This window comes from Lactuca virosa, chromosome 8, assembly GCF_052849685.1.
Source record: "Lactuca virosa cultivar CGN04683 chromosome 8, Lactuca_virosa_CGN04683_v6, whole genome shotgun sequence".
In the NCBI taxonomy this organism is placed as follows: domain Eukaryota; kingdom Viridiplantae; phylum Streptophyta; class Magnoliopsida; order Asterales; family Asteraceae; genus Lactuca; species Lactuca virosa.
The window spans coordinates 119,493,091-119,514,318 of NC_136433.1; the positions used below are offsets into that span (position 1 = coordinate 119,493,091).

Sequence of the window (21,228 nt, forward strand, 5' to 3'; positions counted from 1 at the left end):
TTAAATTATTCTACGACTTTCGTTTAGATCACTAAGGCTAAATATCTCTCTATCGTAAACTCACTATTTACGTCATACAGTGTCGCACCGGTTCTGTCGCGAAACTTCAACAGGTCATAACTTCTTCGTTATAACTCGGATTTCGACATTCTTTATATTTTCGGAATCCTCGTAACGACCACTACAACTTCATGTATAGATATCGGGCTTATCTAATATTTTATTATTACGCTTATTCTTGTTCTTAATTCATTTAAGTCAAACAATTAAGCATAAAATACATAACACTCAAAATAATACATTTTTATTATTTGACAATGGTTTACAAAGGTTAACCTAGACTATTACATCATCATTAATGCCAAGCCTAGAAACACGGGTGTTACATCTTCATAGCACGAAGGGGTGTCTTTCATGAAAGAGAACTCATATGCCAAGAGGATAGTGGGAGGCAAATTGATCTTGAAGAGCTCCAAGAGTCAAGCGATGAAGGAACCTCTAACACTAGTGCTGAACCTGAGGATGAGACTCCTGTTCAACCAGTTGACGGGTCCTTACCTCTGAGACGTTCCAGTAGAGTTAGTGTTCCACCTGTGTTGTATGGTTTCCATATAACAACTCTAGGTGATACATTTATCAGTGATAGTACATTGATAAATTTGTATGAACCTAAAAAATACAAGGAAGCCATGGCAGGCCCAGAGACTGCAAAATGGAAAGAGGAAATTGACAGCGAGATTCAGTCCATGTATGACAATCAATTTTGGAACTTGGTTGACAATGTGTCAGGTCGTAAGACGGTCGGGTGCAAATGAAACTTCAAGAAAAAGACATACATGGATGGGAAAGTTCACACATACAAGGCATGACTGGTTGCGAAGGGCTTTACTCAAACTCCTGGAGTTGACTATGACGAGACCTTCTCACTAGTAGCCAAGATAAAGTCTATTAGGGTTATGCTGGCCATAGCTGCGTTTCATGATTATGAAATATGGAAGATGGATGTCAAAACCGCTTTCCTTAATGGGAAGTTGGCTGAAGATGTTTACATGTGTCAGCCAGAGGGTTTTGTTGATGCGAAGTAACCTAATAGAGTGTGTGAGCTTGAGAAATCCATTTATGGATTAAAGCAAGCATCTCGCAGATGGAATATTTGTTTCAATGAGAAAGTCAAAGAGTTTGGTTTTTTGAGAAGCGAGGATGAGTCCTATGTATATGTCAAAGCTAGTGGGAGTATAGTTAGCTTTCTAGTGTTGTATGTGGATGACATACTTCTCATAAGAAACGACGTTCCAACCTTGCAGGAGGTTAAGTCCTGGCTTGGGAAGTGTTTCGCTATGAAGGACCTAGGAGAAGCTGCTTACATTCTGGGGATAAGGATTTTGAGAAATAAGAGCAGTAGACTAATAGGACTTAGTCAAAGTACATACTTGGACAAGGTTTTGAAACGTTTCAACATGGAGAATTCCAAGAAAGAAAAGTTGCCTCTCCAGAGCAATACCAAACTGAGTAAGACTCAGAGTCCGAGTATCGATGCCGAGATAGCAGAAATGAATCGAGTACCTTATGCTTTCACCGTTGGCTCGATCATGTATGTTATGACATGTACTCGCCCTGATGTGGCTTTTGCTTTGAGCATGGTTAGTCGATATCAAGGGAATCCTGGTAGATCTCACTAGATAGCAGTAAAGAACATTCTTAAGTACATGTGAAGGACTAAGGACTGGGTCCTTACCCTTGATGGGAGTGATGACTTGAGAGTGACAGTGTATAGTTTCGCCAGTTTTCAGACCGACCAATATAATTTCCACTCTTAGTCGGTCTAGGTATTTACCTTAAATAAAGGAGCAGTGACTTGGAAAAGTTCCAAGCAGGAGACCGTAGCTGATTCGACGTGCGAATCAGAGTACATAGCAGCGAGCGAAGCGTCGAAGGAGGCAATATGGTTAAAGAACTTCATTGGAGACCTTGGAGTTGTACCAGCCATAAAGGAGCCTATGTAGATTTTCTATGATAACGAAGGTGCGGTCGCCTTAACCAAGGAACCGAGGGATCATGGCGGATCCCGACACATCGACAGAAAATATCACTTCATCAGACATCGGGTAGAAGAAGGACTCCTCGTAGGAAAGAGGATATCGTCAGAGGAGAACCCAACAGATCCCCTTGCGAAGGGACTGAGTAGGGTTAAGCATTTTCAGCATGTTAGGAGCATTGGCCTGAGGGACGATATTAGTTTTAGTGATTAGATAGATAGTTAAAAACTTGTAATAAATAAATGTAATTGACATTTGATTATTAAGTAATGGAAGATTTATTTATGAGTAAAGTTTACTGTTTTTTGTCAATTATTTATTTTGTGTTTCATCTTTGCATGTTTTACTTCCTGAATAATATGATTATTCGAATTATCCACAGTCGATCATACTTTGGAAGTAAGTTATGAGGTTAGACTATCATGAATTGGTTTGTAGATTGTCTAAAGTGTCTAGACATAGAAAAGGTTTGCTGCAACGTTTATGAGTACTCCTGAAATAGGATTTGAGTATTGGATTAAACCCACGTTCATATGAATCACTTCAAGGAATTTATCACGAGTGATTGTGAGACGATAATATCGTATAGTCTTCAAACCAAGATATATGAGTTGTTGATTACGAGTTGGTTGTACATTGATAGTACGTAAACGCATCAGTACCTTGATGTTAAAAAACGTGTTGTTGTGTATAATTTAACAAGTAATTAGTACAAATATATAAGTCAAATTTTATCTGTTACTTTTATCCTAAGAGGTTAAAAGAGATATCTTGGGCCCCTCGATGATTTTGTGTTGACTTATGCGTCGGGACCGGTCAGGACTGAATTGATGTGTTCAATTAAATTCTATGTCAAACAAATCAGAAATCAGGAAACAAACAGTTGGACAATGAGTATGACTCTATTCCATATCTTTTTCTACACGATATCTTGAGAACAGAGGATTATATGATCCCTTATCTAAAGGACGCGTCAGTGACTAGGTCAGAGTTCGACAACGGTTATTTAAGAGCTACGATTGCTAATCGGATTTTGAAGTCTTACTTGCAGTTATAGTTATTAGACTTATCCAAGTGGGAGACTGTTGGATTAGGTGTCTAAACCCATAACTATAATTGGTATGTACTTGACCCGATAGTAGCATGGTCCTTTGGGGTTGTCTTCACCATAGCAATTTGATAGGATGAATAATGGAGAAAGAGGTTAATTGTGATTTATTAATATATTATAAGAATAATATATTAATTGAGAAATCATATTATTTAATAAGTATTGATCAAGAATTAATTTGGAATTAATTTAGTGATCAAAAGATTCTGATTAAATTAACGGGGACTGATTATGTAAATCAGTAATAGTTATAGTTTGGGGTAATGGATTCTATTGGTAATAGGGTGGACAAAAATCTATGGGAAGCCCATAGAGTTTTCGTCCAAGGCTTCCATATGGGGATCTATGAGTTGCTTAGAGCCTAAGTAAGGGAATTAGGGTTTCCAAGTTGAAAACCCTAGCATCCTCAACTATAAAAGGAACCCCATGGCTCCCAAAATCGGCACATATGCTATCATAGAAACCCTAGCCGATTTTTAGAGCCTCCCACCTCTCTCTCATATTCTTCCATTGCTACTTGGTGTTTGTGACTCCATCAGAGGTGCAACAACTGAGGCACTAAGCTCTTCAAGGTCAAGATCAACAAGCTACAAGAAAAGGTATTCTTCTAACTATGTTTAAGTCATCAATTTTGAAAATTGTATGTTAGACTAGATTTTATGCTTTGGATAATTTATTTGCATGTATAACTTGAGAAAAACTTAGATCCAAAGCATTAGGGTTGCATGTGCACCATAGTGCTCAAAACCCATCAGTGGTATCAGAGCTTAGGGTGTTTTTTCTGTTATATTTGATGCCATGGTTAATTGTTCAAAGCTGGAACAAATCAAATTCTGGAAACTTCAGCATGAACTCGACGAGTTCATAGTGAACTCGACGAGTCCATGCCCTGACTCGACGATTTGACTCGTCTGTTGGCAGATTTTTCGGATTTCAGGCCAAAATTAGATTAGGATAATTACCATAATTTTTTTTTACTTATTAAAATCGAATTTTCTGATATGGTAATGAATATCCTCATCTAATTGAAAGATAATTGTCAAATTTTAAGATAATTACTAGATTATGTGATAAATTAATTATTTGTAGAATTTGATTTGAATTATCTGTAACGCCCGGTTTCCTGGTACGTATTTAACTTAATCATTTATGCATCTTAGAAGGGCTACTCGACGAGTTGGTGGCCCTAACTCGTAGAGTAGAAGGCGGTATATGCGCGGGTTTTAAGTAAGCTACTCGACGAGTCAGGGTCTTGACTTGGCGAGTAGGACAGGCTGGATGAAACCCTAATCTTTAGGGCTTGCACCCTATTTAAGCATCATATCTGGCCTCCACCCTAACCTCTATCATATCCAAACCCTAATCTCGAAACCCTAATCCACCTTGAGTGATCTTGAGCTATTTCTTGCCATTTTGAGTGTTATTTGTGCCTTTTGAAGCTTGTGAAAGAAGAAGAAGATAGAAGGCTCAAGGGGGAAGAAGTAGATCCAGGAACTACACTCCATTTGCTACATTTTTTGGTAATCAAGTCTCTAACTTGATCATTCTTCTCTTAGATCTATTTGTTTCCATTTTTATGAAGGTTTTGGTTCAAGAACCTTGGTCCTTGGGATTGGGACGTCCCAAGTGACTTATATCTCAGATCTAGGATCTAGGAAGGGTTCCATGGCATAAAGGTACAAACTTTATGACCATGGAAGCCCCATGCAAGCTTATAAGCAAGTTCATGGCCTTTTTAGCCCTAAAAGACCATGCATGGACGGAAAGCTTGGGACTTTATGTGTCCAACAGATGTTAAAAGCCTAGATCTAGTATATTGTGCCTTGGTTTAGGATGTTATGGCTTGTGGACCAAGATTTATGCTTTAGAGAAGTTAGGGTTTGGGTTAAACCCATTAAGAGGGACTAAGGACGGGTAAAGTTGGAAACTTTACCCTTAAGAGTGTATTTCCAGTATGTAGATGAAGTTTGGAGTATAGATCTGAAAGGTAGGAGCTTAATCCATTGGGATGGATCAATCAGACAGGGGAAATCGGCGAGTCCAGAGAAGGACTCGACGAGTTAAAGCGGGCTATCCCGATCATTAAAACAGGAAGAACTCGACGAGTCTGTGAAGGGACTCGGCGAGTTGACTCAGTTGACCACGAGTCTGAGCATTACAGGGACTCGTCGAGTTGCGTGATAACTCGACGAGTTGGGTTGACTGGGAGTTGACCTTGACTTTGACTTTGACCAGGACGTTGACTTTGACCAAGGGTAAAATGTTCATTTTACCCTAAGAAGGATTATCAGATTTTGATTAAGTGTGATTATGGAATTGATAGCCGGAGAGTCGTCGGAGCAGCAGACAGGGATTTCTCACTCGATATTTCAGCAATCAGTCTTGCGAGGTGAGTTCCCTTCGGTAGGAACGGGTCTAAGGCACCAAGGTCGGCTCGTAGTATGATATGTTAGTACCTGAGTGTGGGCGAGGCCCGTATCTCATAGTAGCCGAGTGTGGGCGGGGCCCGTATCTCATAGTAGTCGAGTGTGGGCAGGGCCCGTATCTCATAGCTTAGTTTAATTATGGATATATGCATGATTGATAGATTTAGTGATACTTGTTTTCTGTATGATACTTGTATGTTTGTTTAGTCGCTGAGTGTGGACGGGGCCCGTATATCATAGCAGCCGAGTGTGGGCGGGGCCCGTATCTCATAGCAGCCGAGTGTGAGCGGGGCCCATATCTCAAAGTAGCTGATTGTGGGCGGGGCCCGTATCTCAAAGTAGCTGAGTGTGGACGGGGCCCGTATCTCAGAGTCAGCAGAGTGTGGGCGAGGGCCCGTATCTCCTAGTTGCTTGTTATATGTGTATGGTATGTGGTAGTTTGGGGAGACTCACTAAGCTTCGTGCTTACATTTCAGTTTTGGTTTCAGGTACTTCCACTAGCAAAGGGAAGGGCTCGGGATGATCGCATGACACACACCACAGTTTCAGCCTGGGTTTGTTTTAGACTCTGATATTTTCTCATATGATTTCGATATAGTATTTGACATGATGTTTTAGGATACATGGTTCTTGATTTTCTTTATTATGATGGATGATTTATGGTTTTTGAAAATGATTTAAAACGAAATTTTTGGACCGTATTTTTGGGATGTTTCATTATCTTACCAAATAAAATGGATTATGTCAAATTATGTGATAAGGATAAATTATGTGATTAATTTAATTGTTATAAATTTGATCTAAAAGTTTTTTGAAAAATTTCAAAATTTTCCCTCCAGTTTTGGAATTTAAAATTTGATTAAAAAGTTTTAATTTTGAAATATTTAAATTCTAAACCCTAGAGTTTTAAAAGTTTAAAATTCAACCCTTATACTATTATAATGTAGGGTTATGAACTCACCTTATATGTTTTCTTGATGAGTGGAAGGTTGAGGATGGAGAGTTTCAAGTCAAGAACACTTGAAAAATACTTAAAGATTTGATGATCCTAAGGACATTTATATATAAATATTTGTGTTAATGATTTGAGATTATTATGGATGTATGTAGAAATCTTAGAAGTTGGAGGAAATACTTACCAAATAAGGAGGAAGGACCCAAGAACACTTCTTGGAAAGAAAACATAACTTAGAGAGAGAATCAGAGTTTCTTGAAGAGGAAATGTGGAATTTTGGAGTAATAGTGAAGTGGGATTTTTAATCTCCTGGACATTCCTTTTAAAGGAAGAATTAGGCAAGTGGATGGGTTGTTGGGATGTGTAATGGATAATGATTTGACCAATGGAGACTAGAGAAGTGACATAAAGGTGACATTGGGTTTGATGGAGGGATCCGCTTGGTCCACTTGATCCGCTTGTGTCATATAATATCTTTTTAACTTTATATATTATTTTATGAAAATGTGTGATTTATAATTAATAAAGCTTCAAGACGTGCATAAAATATGAGTTTAAGAGGTCTAGGATGTGAAAAATATGTGTTTGATGGAAAACCGGCATAAAAAACTCTTAAAAATGACGAAAAGTCCGAAACTGCCAAAAATCCGGAGTGGTGTGCGAAGGCCTTGCAGGCTGCGAAAGTCATATGTGCGAATGCGAAGGTCGGATGCGAAAGTCAAGGTTCGCTGCAAGAGGGTTCGTTGCGAGAGGTTTTGGTGCAAAAGTGAAGGTTTCAATGCGAAAGTCAAGGTTCACTGTGAGAGGGTTCGTTGCGAGAGGTTTCGGTGTGAAAGTGCCCGGCTGCGAAAATGAGGAGGCTCGCTGCGAAGGCTCAAGAGAAGGTTCGCTGCAAAGGTTCAAGAGAAGGTTCGATGCGAAGGTTTAAGAGAGGTTTCACAGTGAACTTGTCGTTTCCCATTTTCTCCTCCCATTTCGAGTGGTTTTCAACAATTTGAAGGGTTGGGATGGTATGGGTGTTTATGGGAAAGGTTAGTAGTATGGTTCTTGTTACTAAGAGAGATTTGGGAGAGAGAGAGAGATGAAGAGAGATAGAGATAGACATAGAGAGATTGTTTTTGTAGCCTTTCATATGGTTTTGCCCTGTAGTGTTAGGCTTATGAACTCCACTACGCCGTGTTATGAGTGTTATATATCCCCGAAGGATACAAAGTTGAGTTTTATCGAGTTGTTACGTTATTCACCCTATTTAGGGTTTATATTTGAAAATTTGAAATCCCCGAGTGATACTTTGTATTATAATAGTAAGTTGTACATTAGGAAACATAACGTAAACCCTAACGTACTAGTACTACTTGAGTTGACCAGGTTGACTTGTTGACTTTGTTTGACTTTGCTTGACCAAAATTGACGGTTGTCACACAACCACACAAACACACACACACACACACACACACCATGTCGACATATACATAACATATAAGCGTACATATAAGGTACCAATATAAATATTACCGGGTTTGTTGACTGGCAGCACTAAGCAGTACAGTCTCAACCCAACCTCACTACATCAACACATGCTATGGAAAACATATAGCCAGAACAGATATGAGGCAGATCACTAAGCACAGCAACATCCTATCTACTAGGATACCGATCTAACAGATCATAACAGTACTCAAGCATATGAAAAATCAGGATAACAATCCAAAGGGTCGGCGTTGGTGTCGTAGACCCTATAAGTACAGTGAGGAAAACTCACCTCATAAGTAGTGTTGAACCGGTAAAAATCAAATCCCAACTCACAGCTCCAAACTCAACTGCCTGCAAACACCATATGACTAATTCCATTAAAATCCCAAATTACCAAAATACCCTCAGAAGTCAAACTTGGTCAACCATGGTCAAAGTCAAAGTCAACAGTCAAGGTCAACAGTCCATGTTGACCCAACTCGTCGAGTACATCTTCTGACTCGTCGAGTTCCTTCATATCTCAAAAAATCGGGGAAAACCCTTACCAACTCGCCGAGTTATCTCACCAACTCGTCGAGTTCACTCAACATCCAGAAAACGGGACAACCCGATCCAACTGGTCAAGTTGGCAAGGCAACTCGTCGAGTTTTCTTGTACTTAATTCATTCAGTCGTTTTCCAACAAGCCTAAGACCTCCAAACTATAGATCTGGTCTTCTAAGGCTGAGATACCACGTAAAGCTGCAAGCTTTACGTCCATGCATGGCATTAAAGGGGCTAACTTGCTAAAACGAGGCTTAATGAGGGGTTTAGGGCATGGAGGATGGCCAAAGATTGATAAAGCTTAAGTCTTTAGGCCTAAGGAGGCCTAGAGGTGTCCAGATCTAAAGTCTTATGTCAAAACATACTCAAGTCCAAGAATAACCCAAGAACAAAGCTAAAAACGACCATAAACTCTCTAATGAGGAGATCAAACAAACAAGTGATCAAGGTAGTGAATTTTTACCTTCAAATGGTTGCTACAATAGTGTAAATGCAGGATCTACAGCCTCTTCCTTCAGCTATGCACTAATCACTTCAAGCTTCTTCAAGAAATGCACCAACAACCAATCTTTAGGCTTACACACACTCAAAATGGAAGGTTAGCACGATTTTAGGGTTTCTATGGACAAGAAGGCGATGAAGGAGGCCAATAATGAGAGTTAAGTCCTTTAAATAGGGTGCAAACCCTAAAAATTAGGGTTTTCATCTTCAGCCTTCAACTCGTCGAGTTAGACCTTCCAACTTGTCGAGTAGGCATTGAAAGATACGTGGGGATTATATACCCTACACAACAAGTTGGCGCCTCCCAACTCGTCGAGTTTCCCTGGGAAAATACATATAAAGCTTAAGATTCATTCCTGAAAATTAGGATGTTACACATCTGTCTAAAATCAGTAAAAGTTGGTTCAAGTTGAGAAAGGTAATCGAGATTTGAACGTAAAAAACTAATATAAAAGCTCACCTGTTGTCAACCGTGTTTTTGGTGCATGTTAGGGTTAAGATATCGGCTCGCTTTCTGGTGCGATATCACCAACGAATTTGGGCACCAGAATCCCAAAACCTGATTGAAATCAAATTAAACCACTGAATGTCACAAGCGGTGGAGGGAGCAAAAGTGGATGTCGGAAATCAGAAGCCGAGAAAATGTCTAGAAGCCCATTGATGCTAAGATTTCCCTTTGGAAGGAAATGGAAGGTCTTCAGAAGCATCGACATGAAGACCTAATTTTAAAGAGGGATCGGTGGAATGATTTTTTGAGACGAATGAGATGCACAAAGTCGGTGGAAGCGGTGGAAAAGAAACTAGAAGTTTGTTTGATGGAATAAGATTAAAAGGGATGCAATATAACCTAGTCGGTAACCCAATGAACAGTGATGGAGTTAGCTACTGTAGCTAACTCCACCCACTTTTAGTAATAATAATAATTAGCAGGGGTTTTTAAAGTGTGTAGATATTAACTATTAATTAATTTGTTTATTATCATAAATATTTATTTATTGTCTTCAATAAAGAAATAGGCCATGAGATTGAGATGACTAACTTTGAGTTTTTTTTTAATATGTAAAATTCCATTTAAATTAAATAAAATAAATGAATAAATAAGTATCCCTATACCCCGAGATGTAATTATATCATTTTCTTATGATTGTAGCCCTAAATCCGTAGTAATTCAGCAAGGCATTAGTTTTGGGAGCTAAATGTCATAATTCTTGGAGTATTGGGGGTTAAATGTAATTAAGGAGTGATTATGTAAAGATTTATGAAGTCAGGGTGTGTTTGGTAAATTATTGGACTTAGATTGAAAGGATTTTGGAATGTTGAGGGTTAAATGATAAATTATGGGACTAGAATTGTAATGAATTATTAAAGATGGGGTTATTTGGTAAATAATGGATTGAAGTTGAAAAAGAATTTGGAGGGAGGGGCTAAAAGTGGATTATGGACAAAGATTTCATGTGATCGGGTATAAACCTGTCACCTTCTCCATACCAAACCCTAAACCTAGCTCTTATGTCTCAGCCGTCGGGTTTGATCTTTTAGCCGCCACACCTATTTCGTTCATCCTCTGATCATCCAAGGCCACCAATGACTGCCGCTCCCAGCCAACGTCGATGCCGTCAATGGGAGTCGTCAACCATCCAGCTCCTTTGTTGCTTCCGTCGCCGGCAAGGACCACGAGTAGTCACTACCATGTTTCTGCCAACAAAGTTGTGAACTGCAAGGACCGGTGAACCCGCTGCTCCCATGGACCGGTCGAACTGCAGCACCCTCCTCCGTCTTCTTCTGTTGTTGCACGGTCACCGTAGTCGCCATTCTGTACGGCTGTTGCGGCTGGCGCTCTTCTCCGACTGCCTTGCGCCATCACGAGTGTGGCTGAGATCGGGATGCACTTCGGTGTTGAGCTCACGACGAGTATATTCGTGTGGACGTGTTTTGCTTGGCAGGGATTCAAGAAAACTCGCCACCACTGTGAGGTGGTAGCTGTCATCGCAAACCACCGCCTGCCGCCACTTCTACTTCCTTTTGTCGTATCTTGACACTACCAGCCACCGTGGGAGGTGGCTGTGAGTGTGTGTATGGGTGTGTATTCGAGTATACCTATTGTTTCGGATTCATGAGGTTGTATGTGTGATGGTTTGGCCGGAAAACCCACCACCACCACCGTGAGGTGGTGGCTGCCACCTCATGCCGCCATTCTGCCGCCACCAGCCGCCACCTTGGGTAGGTGTGTGCGCTTGGGTGTGAATTGGGCTGTTATTCAGGATATTTTAATGCTTTTTGGCCTAATTTCATAATCACCACCACCGTGAGATGGTGGCTGCCGCCGCCGACCTCCACCGCCCGAGGTGGCAATGGGTGGTGTCCGGCCTAATGGAACCCTAACTAACCTGAAAACCTAATTTGGAACCTTATTAAACACTAATTAATCTAAAAGCTTAATCTTGGACCTAATTGGCACGTGTTTGGGTTAGAAACCCTAATTAGGGTTTAGAAAACCCTAATTTTGGAAGATGTTAGTTTTGGATTGTTAGGACGAGTTTGGCACAAGTTCTCTCTCTCTCTCTCTCTCTCTCATATTGTGCTTCTTTACTTATGTCACATGTTGTTTTGTATGTTTTTAATTGAGTGGATTGTAAAATATATCATTTTCATGTGTTGTGAGTTGTGGGTTGAAAAAGATGGAAGAGAGAAGAGAGAAAATTTGATGTAGAATTGATATGGGAGTGGGTTAAATGGGTTGATGAACCCATGTGCAACTTTGATTACCTTTCTAGTTGTATCTTATTCATCTTGATTTCGTAGTCCAAAAGCTTCCAGAAGATCTCTTTGCATCACGAGATTATTATTTTTGGCTAGACGACCCATGCATCCTTACTTTTTTTCATCTACAAGGTAATACGTCAACATTGAGAAACTAGTTTAAGACTTTGAAAGTGCTGCGAAAGAGCTTGTTTAGTGTTGGAATGTTGCTTAGATAGATTACAAATAAAGACTATACTTATTTGAGTCTTGGGTCTAACTTTTTTTTTTCTAAAGGGTGTTGTTAAGTACATCTTAGTCTAATATATTATAGCCTAACTATTATATGGCGATTCCAATGAAAAGGTATATAAGAATTTTAAAAAACATGAAAAGACGACTTGGCTTTTAATTAAAACTAGCCAAATGCTAGATAGAGATGTATATTGAAATATACTAGGTGTTAATAAAAAAGACCATTTTTCTAAATCAAGTGTTATATGTATAAGTGATTTTAGTTACATAGTTGGGTTAAATGTTAAATCACATATAATAATAATAAAACATAACATTCACTATTCTTAGGCTACAATGAGTGGTAACACTTCTAGCATCTTGCCACATCATTTTTTTGAATGTCACCTCATTTTTTTTATCTTAGCACCTAATTCTTTCGCATGTCATAGGGAGTGGTAACACTCCTAACATTCTTTTTTTTTTTTATTTTTTTTTTCAAATCTAATAAATAACATTGAAACCTTGGAATTTCAAATGGGCCCTCATTTCCTATATATCATAAAGAAACTAAAATTTCATGAATATTCATATCAAAATCTTTCTGTTGGAGATCCATGGGCAAGTTGGTAATTTGAACTTGTAAAACCTATACACAATATACATAATTTGTACACACAATATACATACAGGCTAGCAAAATTTGGGCTTTTTTCTTTCTCTTTCGTTTATGGGGCAACTAAGCTCGTAACTTTAAGCATCAAGGCCTGCTTTTTCTCAAACCATTAGAGAAAAAAGAGGAGAAAAAACAAGCAACTGAAAAATTAAAGGGGTGAAAAGCAAAAAGAAATAGAGAAATTAAGAGAGGAATCAAAGGAAGTAGGAGGGTGTTTTGCTTTTTCTGGTTGAAGAAGAAGAGCGAGTTTCAGTAGGATAATGTCGAAACAAGAAATCGAAAGATTAAGGGGGTGTTTGGGATTGCTTTTGAACATCAAAAGTCTTTTGTGCAAAAAGACCTTTTGTAGAAGGACTTTTGCAAAAGGAGCTATTTAAAATGTGTTTGGATTAGAAAAATGAGTTTTGGTGTAACTTTTACATGTAAAGTCACAAAAAATCAGGTTTTTGTGACTTTTTGAAACCCCTCCTTTTCTTCTATGCAAAAAGTCATTTTCAAAATAACTTTGGCTTTTTAAAAAAATTAAAAGCTAAAAGTCATTTTGAAAGCAATGCCAAACACCCTCTAAAAGGGTTTTTCTTGAGTTGCAGTGGATTTAATGTCGAAAGAAGATGAAGAGATGTCTAAATCGGCTCTCTTAGGCGAAAGAGGAAAAAACAGAGAAGAAAATAGAGAAGAAAAAACAGGAGGTTAAAGAAAGAGTTCAAGAAAATGAAGAAGAAATCAAACGTTTTGACCAATTACCTTCTCCCTTTCCTTTCTCTCTCGTCTCGTCAAAGCCTTAACTACTGGAGCATATCGAGCCCCCTAGCGCAGTGTTCTCCTTGTCTTAGCGAGCTTTAATGACCGACCCAACCGTAAGGTCAAATCGTTGGAACATGTTCTTTCATTGTTCTTGCTTCCTCAGGACACGCTTCTTGCTCCATTTTCACTATTTCTCTGTACAATCCCATCTCTCCTCCCCAAAAAAAACCATACAAAATGTTGTTACTGTGCGTAAGGTCTTATAAGAGGAATGGGATCAGTGGTATGGGTTTCAAAAAGAAGCATGTTCGCATCGGTATGAAATACGAAACCTTCAATCCTTCTCTCTTTCTCTTTGCAGTCCATCTCTCACCTCTCTCCTAAAAAACCCTAGACCACCTTGGTGACCACCATCGCACCATAACCATATCACCGGATCAGCACCGTTGCTGCTATACGATCTCACTCTTTCTCCCTATTTAATAGTCGATTAATAGAAATTCAGTTTAATCTCTATTTTTTTCTAATCGCTACTCTCGTTGCTAGAGTTATGAATGAACGCCTTACATTATCGAGATTCAAGAGTTACCCCTCGACCTTACGCACGCACAACTTCAGAATCGATAGTCGACCCTATGGCCTTACAACTTCGAGTTTCAAGCTATAACCTTGGAAATCGAAGGTATGTTTTTTTTCTGTTTTTTTTTTTTTTTTTTTTTTTAAGATTCAAGCTACAACTTTGGGAAATCAACGATAAGTTTGTTTTTTCGGTGTTTTTCTAGATTCAAGCGACAGCTTTGTGTCAATTTGTTTTTATATTTCACACTTAAAGTCCACAGATATGGGAAGCTCTCTTGAGTTGCTAGGGGTGAGCAAAAACCGAATCGATAAAAGAAAAACCGCAAAAACCGTAATAAACCGCAACTGAAAAACCGAAACCGACGCAAAAACCGATGGTGCAGATTTTATTTTTTTGAAAAACCGAATTTATTGGTGCGGTGTGGTTTTTATTTAGAAACTGGACCACCAAAACCGAACCGCACCGCAAGCTTATTAAGAATAAAATAAATCACTAATTTATATTATACAATTATATATATTATTTAAAAAACTAATAAATTCTAATCTATACATATATTATATATTGAACTTGACGGTAATTAGTAATTAGGTATTAGGTTTAATATGTGAGTTTGTCACTTTGTGTTAGTGACTTAATGATTATGTGTAAAGTGTAAACACAATGTGGGCTACAACTTGCAAGCTTGTAACTTCTAAACGCAAATTGAATAAAAAAATGAGGTTGGGAATATGGGTTGCAAATGAAGTGATCAAGTAAACAACATAAAAAACTCAAAATTACAGCTTCTAAATGTGAGGAAACGAAATGACACTATGTCATACAATCATAAATCTTCACATGAACATCACGGTTAAAAAAATTATACCGGTGAACATAAAAAAACCGCACCATATGTTTGACTCGGTTTAAAACCGACACCGAACCGGTACAAACCGAAACCGCACTAAAAAACCGCAAAACCGAACCATTGAAAAACCGCACCCAATGGTTTCTAGAATTCAAAAACCGCACCTTGCGGTTTGCGGTTCGGTTTGGCCCTAAAACCGCACCATGCTCACCCCTATGAGCTGCTATAAAAACTTATTAGTTGGAAGGTCATGTGTTTGTCATCTTTTAGATCCTGAGAGAAGTTATCATTGCTTTACTTCTTTGCTTGCAGATCCAATAGAAAGAGGAGATCGACACACTAAAAAAGGAACTACAAAGCTCCATGAAGTAGCTCTCGATGAACTTGAGTTGGTGAAAACATAATCTAAAAGTTTAGGGGGTGTTTGGGATTACTTTTTAAGCCTAAAAGTTCTTTTTGTAAAAGTTCTTTTGAGGAAATAAAAGCCAAAAGTGGGTTTTAAAAAGTGTTTGGGTAGTATTTTTTGACGTTTGAGTATGATTTAGCTTTAAAAGTCCAAAAGTTACAAAAAGTCACACTTTCTTGACTTTTGAAAACTCACTCTTTTCTTCTTTACAAAAAGTTATTTTGAAAAGAACTTTTGCATCTTCCAAACATCTTTATAACTTTTTAGAAAAATTAAAAGACAAAAGTCATTTAAAAAGTATTCCCAAACACCCTCTTATCATCAGAAAAGGTAATAAAAATGTGAAAAACAAAAAAAACAAAAAAAAAAAAACAAAAAAAAAAACAAAACAAAATATGATTGTAGGTTGAAAAGAAGCAACTCAAAAGTAGCAGAGTTGGTGTTGTAAGCCCAAAAGGTTTTGTATTTATGATTTCTCATACCTGTCATTTTTCTAAAATTTTCACTTGTAACATTTAATATTAAATGAAATATATATAGTGAAACAGATCCACCTCCCATTTGGAAACTTGAAACATTGTTGCATAGACCGTGAGAAAAACGCATTTGGTTGCTAAAAATTGGAGTTCTCAGACTAAAATAACAATGTATTGTAGTAGAAATTTGTGAAAAATACGCTTAAATCAACGAATGACATTTTTTTATGGTATGCTAGTTTTATAGTGTTATATCTTTGCTTAGATCAACTGATCTTATTGCATAAACTAAGGTGATATTTTGTTGAACAAATTCACATTTAATCATAATATTTGATATATATATATATATATATATATATATATATATATATATATATATATATATATATATATATATATATATATATATATATATAGAGGTAATTCATTCTCTTATATATATTCATTGTTTAGTAATAAACCCATAACAGTCCACATATGTCTTTGTACAAATGTGAGTATACTAATGTGTGTTGTAACTATAGTTTTATCCATTCATGAGATTGAAAATTGGTGCACACCATCGATTTCGATTTTCAATTACCTTTTTGTTTTTATGTGTTTGAAAAGCTCAACACAGGTGGGAGAGAAAAAATGATGCATTCCACCCATTTTGATCTTTCTAAAAAAATCTTAATGATACAATGGTTATTATAACAGGTCTAGGGGTGTTATATATGAGTATTTTTAAAATAACCGTATTTTTTGTATGTAAATAAATTCCTGTTGCTTATGAAACAGTATTCTATTTGATTTTGTACGGATTGTTTTTTGTGAACACTACTCTATCTCTAATATGATACAGAATCTTATGCAACCGTATTCTATTAAGAGTATTTTATTTGCCAGTTTGTAGTAGTGTATATATATATATATATATATATATATATATATATATATATATATATATATATATATATATATATATATATATATATATATTGCAAATTATTGTAGGGGGGGGGGGGGGATAAACACATTGTAAAAGAATGGGAAGGCACTTTATTTCAAAGGAAGTGCTTTCCACATATTCATGATTAAAGTTGACGATTTCAGTATTTCACATATGGAGATGGCAAAGGAGGGGATTAATCTATTGAGAAAAGTTCAATGATGGAAGCTTGAAGATCAACCATATTGAACTAGGTAAATACAATCCATGAAAAAGGAGGAAAATATAATAAATTAGCTGTTTAATTATAGGAAGATTAATAAATGTAAGTTTTTCATGATTGATATCAATTACAAAGGCCAGAAAAAACACGAATGGTTCACAATTCTTTATTACAAAAGCCACAATCAGTTAACCATTTGTATAGTCATTGAATATATTCTTATTTATATGGTTAATTAGAAAGTATATTTATTTCAAGGGTTTATGGACCATAATTGTTCTTTCTGTGATATATATATTATCATCACTTTTAATTACTTGATTGTTTCTTCACTCCATAACCAACCATACTTGATGTTTTAGAGGAAATAACAGATTAAAGTCAATTTAAAATGAGTTAGGGGTAATCTGATTAAGTATTTAGTTACTAAATATTTACAGTATTATCCTAACGGTACAAAGAAATATGAGAAAAACTATACGGCATGTCAATTATTATTTTTTTTGGAACGGCGGAATAATATACGGCATGTCAATTATTACAACATATACTTTCAATTCTACAATATATAATATTCATTTTGTGATCAATAGATTTTTTTATTTGCAAAAGTGAAAAATCAAACATAAAAAAAATCATATAGGGTTATAACAAAAAGAAATATTTGTTGATAATTTTTTTAATTTAATGTAAATTTAGATAGAAGGCATATAACTTGTTCAATATTATTTTTCAAAATGTTATGTTTGTTTATTTTATTGTCTCAAAACGATATGTTTGTTCATATGATTTCAAGTGTTGTACTAAAAAATAAGAATATATATTATTTATTCTTTTTAATCCATTGCATTATTTTGTAGCAGACTTCATATGAGGAAGATTGTCTTAATGATTCTTGTATTGAAGACAAAAGAGGGCATGGATTGCATCTTGCTATTTTAAAAGTAGGAGGTATGAATAATGTAACATATGCTTCAACCAAGTTTCTAAAAAGAAAAACTAATAATGTAACATATTTATTTAGTTATATATGGTTTGAGAATGATGTGGGAAGATGGTGAATGCTTATAGTGTGTGGTTTAATATTGATGAGGTCTATTTGTGCTATTAAAGGGATCTGTTTCATTTTTAACAAGAATTACCTTTTACCGGTTACAACATTCCTTTCTATTGCCCCTAAAATCTCTATTCTGCTAATATTTCACTTCATTCTATTTATGGTTCTTATGGAGCAACATAGCAATAAAACTTCTTTTTCTGCAGCATTGCTTCTATGATCTTAGGATCGTTAGCCGCCATGGCCCAAATGAAAGTAAAAAGACTTCCAGCTCATAGTTCAATTGGACATGTAGGTTATATTCGTACTGGTTTCTGATGTGGAACCATAGAAGGAATTCAATCACTACTAATTGGTATCTTTATTTATGCATCAATGACGATAGACACATTCGCCATAGTTTCAGCATTACGGCAAAGTTGTGTCAAATATATAGCGGATTTGGGCACTCTAGAAAAAATGAATCCTATTTCGGCTATTACCTTCTCCATTACTATGTTCTCATAAGTAGGAATACCCTCGTTAGCCAACTTATGTAGAAAATTCTATTTATTCTTTGCTGCTTTGGGTTGTGGGGCTTACTTCGTAGCCCCAGTAGGAGTAGTGACTAGCGTTATAGGTCGTTGGGCGGCCAGAAGTTTGGGGGACCGAAGGCAGTTCTGTTGGATTAGTGTCTAAGTCCATAACTATTTTGGTATTCACTTGACCCGATTGTGAGCATGGTCCTTTTGGGTTGCCTTCACACTGGTGACTAGACAGGATGACAGTTGAGGAGAGAGGTTGATTAGGGCATAAATATGATTTATTTATTATATTATATGATTAATATAATAATTTGGAATCATATTATTAATTAGTATTTAATCAGAAATTAATTAGGAATTAATTTCGGGATTAAAGGAATTAATTAAAAGTACAGGGGGTTGTTTTGTAATTATTTGATAGTTGAGACTTTGGGCTATTGGATCACTTTTATTAAGGCTTGAACGAAAATCCTAGAAGGATCTAGGAGTTTTCGTCCAAGGGCTTAAGGAAAGGAGTCTATGGACTTGCTTAGGCCCTAAGCTAAGGGATTAGGGTTTCCACCTTGAAACCCTAGCTAGCCTCAAGTATAAATAGCACCCTAAGGCACTAGAATTCGTCCAAGCCTTGGGAAACCCTAAAAGGGACGAATTTTAGGGCAAGATATCCTTCTCTCCTCTCTCCCATATTCATCCTTTCACCTAGTGTGTTTGTGAGCCATTAGAGGTACTACACTTGTGGTACTTGCTTTCAAGAGCTAAGGAAATTCAAGGAACTAGTTGTTGTTACTACATAACAACAAAAGGTATGTATTCTATTCTCCTATGTCAATTTCGAAAATAGTAGATGCATGCTAGGGTTCTTTTGTGTTCATAAAGTTGTATAACTAATAGTGAAAACATAGATCCAACTCTAGGGTTGCATGCACACATAGGATTGTTTGTATAAAACCCACAGTGGTATCAGAGCCATTGGTTTTTGTTTTCAATTAGCTTTATTCAAATGTATGAACATGACATATTAGGGTTTATGGCTAATAAACCCTGGAGGCTTGATTTTCGAAATTAGGGTTTCTAAACCCTAGATTTCGAAATTTTTGGTAAGATTTCCTAAACCTTTTTCTTTGGCCCCAAGATTTCGATTTTAGGGTTGTCTAACCCTAGAATTTCGAAATTGCCTCTTTCCCCATGATTAGATCCTAAATTTTAGGGATTTGGATATTGCCATATCTTGTAATTATCCTTTAAATGTTTAAATTTGGTAATTAAAGATTTTGAATATCCCATCCCGTAATTTCGAATTCTAGGGGATTTAAGGGATTAGGTTAAATTAATTGTTTAATTTAAGAGATATCCTTACCAAAGTAAAAGATAATTGTCAAATTAATTAGATAATCATTTCTTTATGTGATAAACTTGATTTATTTGAATTATTTGATAGATTATCTTGCAAGAAATTGAATTAGGTCATATTAAGATAATTACTAATTAATTGGTTAATTATTATTAATAATTTGATATAGCATGTTCTTGCTTATGTTTTGAAAAGTTTCAAAACTTGCCATCAAGTTTTGGAATTTAAAAGTTGATTAAAAGTTTAATTTTGAAATGTTAAATTCTAAAACCCTCGTATTTTGAATAAGTTCAAATTACACCCTTATGGTTTTGGAAAGTTAATAAAACCACCTAGTATTTTAAAAGTATAAAATACACCCTATACTATATATGTAACATTAAAAATCTAATATTATATATATGAGTAAAAGTCAGTCTTACCGTTAGTAGGCCTCATTCACGAAGCTGGTCTATAAGGGGTGTTTAAGGAAATTGCCTATAAAATGGCGATTGAATGGGTATCCACTCTTACCCACCGCACTCTTGACTAGTGGAGGGTCGTTAGCCGAACAGGTAGGATAGGACAGAAACCTTCCATTATAAGAATAATGAAGTACAAAGTAACTAAATGCTTTTACAAATTCCCAAATCTTAGTTACTCTAGGATAAAATGTGAAAGTGATGCTAATCCATGGAATTACACTTTGTGCCCCTGTCAATCGTTGGTGGAGCGCGTGTGGTTAACCGGCACACTAATTTGGGGTTGACATTGGCGACAAAGGGTGGCTCGATGTTTTATCATAGATCAATGGAGCGTGTGTGGCTAACCGGCACATTGATTAGGTGATGAAGACATTGAGTGCACCATGTTGGTTCGCATGGTTATTCACAAACTTGTTTGCGATCCTCGGCATCCCAGTCGCAAAATTTGAAGTGCATATCGAGATTTAAACATGTCATTGAAAGGTTCAATGAATCTCAAAAGATCTAGGAGTTTTCAATTCATTTAAAACTTAAATTTCTTTTTCGTTTTTCATGGTGGGAATTGGTAAATCGTCATTTACCTACCTTCAAATATTCTGCAACTAGATTACGGCATCCCTCTTCTAGGTTGTAGAGTATTGTGTTGGATCCTAGCCTTGATGTTTCATTTGGGTGTCACATCAAGGATTCTAATCAACTTAACTTGGATTTTCTCCCGTTTTGTAGATGTCAAAGTATGACAACTATGGTCTTCCCAAATCCCTTGGAACAAGCTTTCCAAATGAAGATGACGTTCCACGATACGATCAAGGAAATGAGAGTCATGCTTCACTTCCTCCACCTCCTCCAATTATTCTCCCTAACCCACAAGTTCAAAGGCTTGAAAAGTTCAAGCTCACTCAAGCCCTATTGGCAAGTAAACACGA

General features: G+C 36.7%; 1 pseudogene; it reads left to right on the forward strand.

Moving 5' to 3' along the window:
- The first annotated feature begins 13,291 nt into the window (after positions 1 to 13,291).
- Positions 13,292 to 18,641, forward strand: LOC145130782 (NADH-ubiquinone oxidoreductase chain 2-like; annotated as a pseudogene).
- Positions 18,642 to 21,228: the final 2,587 nt, after the last annotated feature.